Genomic DNA, 7,500 nt, shown 5'->3' on the forward strand with positions numbered 1-7,500 from the left:
CCCCTGAATTTAAGCATATTAATGAGGGGAGGAAAAGAAACTAACAAGGATTTTCTTAGTAGCGGCGAGCGAAAAGAAAATAGTTCAGCACTAAGTCACTTTGTCTATATGGCAAATGTGAGATGCAGTGTATGGAATATCTTAATATCTAGTATGAGAAATTAACGATTTAAGTCCTTCTTAAATGAGGCCATTTACCAATAGAGGGTGCCAGGCCCGTATAACGTTAATGATTACTAGAAAGATATTTCCAAAGAGTCGTGTTGCTTGATAGTGCAGCACTAAGTGGGTGGTAAACTCCATCTAAAACTAAATATAACCATGAGACCGATAGTAAACAAGTACCGTGAGGGAAAGTTGAAAAGAACTCTGAATAGAGAGTTAAATAGTACGTGAAACTCCTTAGAGGTTAAGCCCGATGAACCTGAATATCCATTATGAAAAATTCATCATTATAACTGTAGTATTTAATTTTAAATATTATAGTAATAGTGTGCATTTTTTTCATATAAGGACATTGTAATCTATTAACATAATAAAATATTTATCAAAAGATCATTGGTTTTTAAGTTTATTCAAATTAATTTGCTTTTAGCTTATTAACATAGAATAATTACTGATGATTTGATAAAGTGTTGATAGATTTTATTATATATAATGCTAAAATTCTTTTGAATTTTACAATAATATTATTATCATTGATTTTAATATTAATTGTATGCATTTATATGATTAACAATGCGAAAGATTCAGGATACCATCGGGACCCGTCTTGGAACACGGACCAAGGAGTCTAACATATGTGCAAGTCATTGGGTTATATTAAACCTAATGGCGAAATTAACTTAACTGTATTAATAATGGGATTAATTTTTAATGTATTACATTATTAATTCAATCCCTGGCCGTTCCATATAGTTATGTATAATGATAATTTATTATTATTTATACCTCTAACTGGAGCGTACCTTGAGCATATATGCTGTGACCCGAAAGATGGTGAACTATACTTGATCAGGTTGAAGTCAGGGGAAACCCTGATGGAAGACCGAAACAGTTCTGACGTGCAAATCGATTGTCAGAATTGAGTATAGGGGCGAAAGACCAATCGAACCATATAGTAGCTGGTTCCCTCCGAAGTTTCCCTCAGGATAGCTGGTGCATTTAAAAATTATGTAAAATAATCTTATCTGGTAAAGCGAATTATTAGAGGCCTTAGGATCGAAACGACCTTAACCTATTCTCAAACTTTAAATGGGTAAGAACCTCACCTTTCTTGATATGAAGGTTGAGGTTATGATATAATGTGCCCAGTGGGCCACTTTTGGTAAGCAGAACTGGCGCTGTGGGATGAACCAAACGTAATGTTACGGTGCCTAAAATAACAACTCATGCAGATACCACGAAAGGCGTTGGTTGCTTAAAACAGCAGGACGGTGGACATGGAAGTCGTAATCCGCTAAGGAGTGTGTAACAACTCACCTGCCGAAGCAACTAGCCCTTAAAATGGATGGCGCTTAAGTTGTATACCTATACATTACCGCGAAAGTACATGATTTATAATACAATTTCGGTTGGATTATAAATTTTGAAACTTTAGTGAGTAGGAGGGTACAATGGTGTGCTGAGAAGTGTTTGGCGTAAGCCTGCATGGAGCCGCTATTGGTACAGATCTTGGTGGTAGTAGCAAATAATCGAATGAGACCTTGGAGGACTGAAGTGGAGAAGGGTTTCGTGTGAACAGTGGTTGATCACGAGTTAGTCGGTCCTAAGTTCAAGGCGAAAGCCGAAAATTTTCAAGTTTTAATGAAATGAAATGAATGAATTTTTATTCCATAGTAATTAAACACTTGAATAATTTTGAACGAAAGGGAATACGGTTCCAATTCCGTAACCTGTTGAGTATCCGTTTGTTATTAAAAATGGGCCTTGTGCTCATCCTGGCAACAGGAACGACCATAAAGAAGCCGTCGAGAGGTATCGGAAGAGTTTTCTTTTCTGTTTTATAGTCGTACTACCATGGAAGTCTTTCGAAGAGAGATATGGTAGATGGACTAGAAGAGCATGACATTTACTGTTGTGTCGATATTTTCTCCTCGGACCTTGAAAATTTATGGTGGGGTTACGCAAACTTCTCAACAGGCCGTACCAATATCCGCAACTGGTCTCCAAGGTGAAGAGTCTCTAGTCGATAGAATAATGTAGGTAAGGGAAGTCGGCAAATTAGATCCGTAACTTCGGGATAAGGATTGGCTCTGAAGATTGAGATAGTCGGGCTTGAATTGGGAAGCAATACCATGGTTTATGTACTCGTTCTGGGTAAATAGAGAATTTCGATTCTTGTTCCCCGGATAGTAGTTACGTAGCCAATTGTGGAACTTTCTTGCTAAAATTTCTAAAGGTTTTATTATTCTATAGATACTTTTTAAATTATAACGATTATCAATTAACAATCAATTCAGAACTGGCACGGACTTGGGGAATCCGACTGTCTAATTAAAACAAAGCATTGTGATGGCCCTAACGGGTGTTGACACAATGTGATTTCTGCCCAGTGCTCTGAATGTCAAAGTGAAGAAATTCAAGTAAGCGCGGGTAAACGGCGGGAGTAACTATGACTCTCTTAAGGTAGCCAAATGCCTCGTCATCTAATTAGTGACGCGCATGAATGGATTAACGAGATTCCCTCTGTCCCTATCTACTTTTGGAACCTTATGATGGACTCTCTGCTTGGACAGCTCGAGCCCCTCTGTAAATGTTGTGCGTATGCGGACGACCTTCTTCTTCTCGTTGAGGGTCGATCGCGGTCTGAGTTAGAACGGTCGGGGGGACAATTTTTAGAAATTGTAAATAGCTGGGGTTTAGATGTGGGGGTTGACATATCGGTGGACAAAACGGTTACAATGCTGCTTAAGGGCAGATTGTCGCCGGTTCGTCCACCGATTGTCAAGGTGAATGGGGTCAACATCAGGTATGTGAAGGAAGTTAAATACCTGGGGTTGACTATAGGAGAAAGAATGTGTTTCACCCCACATTTGGTGCGTGTGGGTGAGCGGCTGCAGGCAATTGTTGGCAAAGTGCGACGCATTTTGAGGAGTGATTGGGGCCTTGGACGCCGTGCTGTTCGCACCATATATCGTGGCTTGTTTGTGGCTTGTGCCACTTATGGGGCTGCTGTATGGTGGGAATCAGCGATGACGGTCTCTGGTCGCCGAAAACTCCTCTCGGTGCAACGTTGCATGATGCTTGCATGTTTGCCTGTTTGTCGTACTGTTTCGACGGATGCAATGCAAGTGTTGTTGGGTGCACCCCCTCTTGATCTGATTGTTATACAGCGTGCTGTTACATTCAGATTAAGAAGGGGCTTGAGTGTTTCTATGCTGCGGACAGATTGGACAGATGGTATTGATGTTGAGAGGGTGGGTTATCTAGAGAGCAAGAGGCTCCTGGATTTAAAGGTTAGGCGTAGGTGGCAGGACCGTTGGGAAAATAGCCCTAAGGGTCGGGTGACATATGAATACATCCGGGATGTAACGTTTGTTGAGGGTAACCCAGACTTCAGATTTTGTTTGAGTCTGGGATTTTTGTTAACGGGGCATGGGCCTCTGAATGCATTTTTGTATCGGAGGCACCTTTCTGATAGTTCGGGGTGTTTGTGTGGGGCACGTATGGAGGATTGGGTGCATGTTATTGCAGAATGCCCGATGTATTCAGACATTAGGAATATTGGGGGTGTGGGGATTAGTTGGACAGACGGACGTTTATGTGTAGGTAATGTAGTTTCTAGCAATGAGTATACTGAACAGTTAGGAATGTTTGCGCGTGAGTTATTTAAGCGGCGAAGGCGTTTAACTGAAGGTTAGGGTTAGCTTTTAGTGTGTAAGATGAGTGATTGTGTGGAGTGAATGGGGTCTAGCCCCTGGTTACCAGTCCAGAGCAGTATGGATGCTCAACTGGTAGTAGTTTCGGCTACGAGGTCTGACCGGAGACTTAATTCTGGTACCACGGGGAGCAGGGGCCCTTGGAGTTCGCTCCAACCTGCTCGTGCGGACTGGTCCTTCGGGGAGTATCGTGGTGGTTGTGGTTTATACCCAAATGCCGGAAGAGCTGACGTTTTGTCAGTTCAATGTGGAGTTGCATTGCAACCGGGTGCCGGGCCCAAAGTACGGCAGAGGTTTTAGATGGGCCTCGAACCTTACCAAGGTGTGTAGTGTGTCCATCCCACACTACCAATCGGTACTGAAAAATGCCTAGCATTTTCGGGGCGCTGATCAACGCATTGTATTGATACGCTGTGCTTTTGAGCGCCGTGAGATAAGGCCGTCGACGGCAGGTACTCACGTTAAACACACCGGACGTTGTCCCTATCTACTTTCCCCTGCGGGTTTGGGGAAAGAATATGCCCGCGGCAAGGCATGCCTGTCGTAAAAGGCGACTAAAAGCCAATATGCACTATGACTGTTATTATATTCTTTGCCCAGTAATATCAGCATAGTATATGGAGTGATAGTGCTATAATACTCAGCTTGAACTGATATTAGAAACACTTTAAATGAAAAAGCAAATAAAAAGACATTTGAAGTTCAAGCGACAAATGTCACCAGTCATTTGAGTAATGGGTAGCTCAACTGGCAGTAGTTTAGGCTACGCAGTCTGACCGGAGACTTTCCGGTACCACGGGGAGCAGAAAGCCCTTGGACTTCTGTTCAATCTGCTCATTGGGTTCGGCCCTTTGGAGAGTATCGTGGTGGCTGTGGTTTAAACCTAAATGCTGGAAGAACTGAATTTTCAGTTCGAAAAGAAGAAGTTACACAAGTAACTGGGTGCCGTACCCGAAAACGGAAGAGGTTTTAGGTCGGTCTCGAATCATACCAAGATGGTAGTGTGGACCCAGACACACTGCCACTGGTATCCAAATAAATACTTGCATAAGCTCGTTTTGTTTGGGGCGCTGATCAACGCATTGTATTGATCCGTTGTGTTTTGAACACCGTGAGGTAAGGCCGTCGCCGGCAGGTACTCACGTAAATCCACAACGAAAGTTGTCCCTATCTACTCGACTTTGTTGCAGACACTCGTAGTGAACGGTCGTGTTCGCGCATTGATAAAACAATTTAGTGACAGTTGAAAACAGTGAATTTTTTCTGTTAACAGAAACCATAGAAAACATACAATTGCCTGGCGCGAATTAAATCGAAGGCCAGAGACACATAAAGCATTACCGCGGGTAATTGCTTTAAAAATTATAGTGCAAGTGTACAGTGACAAAACTAACAATAGACAGTGTTATTGCCTGGTGCGAAGGCCAGTGACAATTTAGGCACGTTTAAGTTTGCTTAAAAACAATAGGCAGTGTTTTTGCCTGGTGTGTGCTACAAACAATAGGCAGTGTTTTTGCCTGGTGTGTGCTACAAACAATAGGCAGTGTTATTGCCTGGCGTGAAGTTTTGTGTGTGTAAAACAAAAGACAGTGACCGCATTGTCCACAAACAGTTCGGGCACCGGTTTTGTGTGGACCGCAAGAAACCTGAAGGCCACTGACAATATTGTTGTAGTGCAGGTAAGCGTTCGTGAGTGCCGATTTCGAACTTTGTCGGATCGCGAGTTACGTACTTGTGTAGTAGGTACGCGATCGCGAGGGTAGGAGAAAAATGTCTCCACCACGAAGGCGAGGAGCAAAGGCACCCGCCGAGAGCGAGGAGTCGGAAACCGATATGATTACGGCAGCGTCATCGGCGGGCGAAAAGGAAGTCGAGAAGCCCCCACCGCGCAGAAAGGCTCGCCTGGGCACTCCACCGTTGGGGAGGTCGTGCGAGAGCGCCAGCGAGACGGGAGCGTCGAAACCCATAGCCGGAGCAGCGAAGGAGGCAGGAGGAGGCAAAAAGCGTGAAGGAGAAAAGACGAAAGGTAAAAAAGGGGAGCGTATTGCGAATAAGGGGGGTGTTGTTGGGGGTGGCGCTATCACCCATGTTGCAGCTATGAAAGCTGTAACAGCCGAGGTTAGCGCTTTGGTTTTCGGGGGGGAAAATATTGAGGTTTCCGAGATGAGGGGTCTTATGGAGCTTGCCTCGAAGTACGAGGCACTCCTGATGACCATAATTGCGGAGAACCCTTAGAAGCGGGAAGGTGCTACATTAAGTGGTTTTCCTTCCGAGTGCGACCAGACAGCCCTGTTGCCGGCTGTTTTCGGTGCATGGGCTTTGACCATCGAGTGGCGCAATGTAAGGCCAAGTCCGATGTCTGCCGTAGGTGTGGTCAGGAAGGCCACAGAGCTGCTAGTTGCGTCAATGCACCACATTGTCGCAACTGTGCATTTAAGGGTAGACCAGCTGGGCATCTTATGATGTCAGCTGCTTGTCCAGTCTACTGTGGCATAGTAGAGCGTGTCCTTTCCAGACACTAATGGGGACGATTTTACAGCTAAATTGTCAGGGTTGTTATGCCGTAATGTGCGAGTTAGGGGGTTGTATGCTAGAGGGTGGGTGCGGCATCGCATTACTCCAGGAGTCCTACGCCACTAATGGTGTGGTTCGGGGTCTCCCTGGAGGATTTAGGGTCTTCACAGACCTTAGGAGAAATGCCGCAATAGTTGTGAATAATCCGAGCTACGACTGCGTAGTTCTGGATTCGTCACAGCTGGGTGTTTGTGTATCCATAGAGGGGGAGTTCGGTAGATTGGTAGTCGCTAGTGTTTATTGCAAATACAGCGAACCTCTAGAGCCTTACCTGCTGTACATGGATAAGCTACTGCTACTTGCCAGTAGTAGCTCGCTTATCCTAGGAATGGATGCGAATGCCTCGTCCTCTATGTGGTTTAGTAAGGTATCCCGACATTCGTCAGGATATCAAAGCCACACTAGAGGCGAGGTATTAAGCGAATGGGTGGAGGCAAATAGTCTTCACATATTAAACGAGCCAAGCGAGTGGTATACGTTTGATGGGCCTGGGAGTGTGAGCGACATCGATGTGTTCTTCATCAATGAGGCAGCAAATAGGACCTTTAATGTTAGGTGGGAGATTAGGGGAGGGTGGGGATTGAGTGACCATAACTTGATTCAAATTATGGTTATTCCTAAATCTCCTCCCTCGGCGTATGAGAGTCCATTGCGGCGATGGCGTACCTCTGGTATCGACTGGAACCAATATGGACGATCTGTCAGGGAAGCGGTATTAGAAATACCGCTTAGTGAGTTTGAAGACTTTGGGGTGGACGAGCAAATTTCTCGGCTATACGATATAGTGTGGGAAGTGAACAACAGTGTTCTCGGAAAGTTCGAAAGCTTCAGAGTGAGAAAACTTAAGTGGTGGACGAAAGAGCTAACGATGATGAGGAGAGCTGTCCGGCGATTTAGACGAAACTTTCAACGCGCTAGACAGTCAAACTCTGATGGGCTGTCCCAGATTAGGTATGAATTTAGTTGTGTGATGAGGGATTACAAACAAATGCTAGTCAAAACCAAGGAAGAGGAATGGAGGAACTTTATAGGGGAAAATAGGAAC

General features: G+C 44.4%; 1 long non-coding RNA gene and 1 pseudogene across 1 annotated transcript in view; one reads left to right on the top strand and one right to left on the bottom strand.

Moving 5' to 3' along the window:
* The window catches only part of LOC138858474 (large subunit ribosomal RNA), a 2,777-nt pseudogene extending 24 nt beyond the window's left edge, over positions 1-2,753 (top strand).
* Positions 2,545-7,500, bottom strand: part of LOC138858305 (uncharacterized) — a 7,560-nt gene continuing 2,604 nt past the window's right edge. Inside the window, exon 2 of the long non-coding RNA XR_011397452.1 lies at positions 2,545-2,688. This is a non-coding gene — a long non-coding RNA (uncharacterized lncRNA). The remainder of the gene's footprint in view (positions 2,689-7,500) is intronic.

This window comes from Bactrocera oleae, unplaced genomic scaffold, assembly GCF_042242935.1.
Source record: "Bactrocera oleae isolate idBacOlea1 unplaced genomic scaffold, idBacOlea1 ctg00000009.1, whole genome shotgun sequence".
NCBI lineage: Eukaryota > Metazoa > Arthropoda > Insecta > Diptera > Tephritidae > Bactrocera > Bactrocera oleae.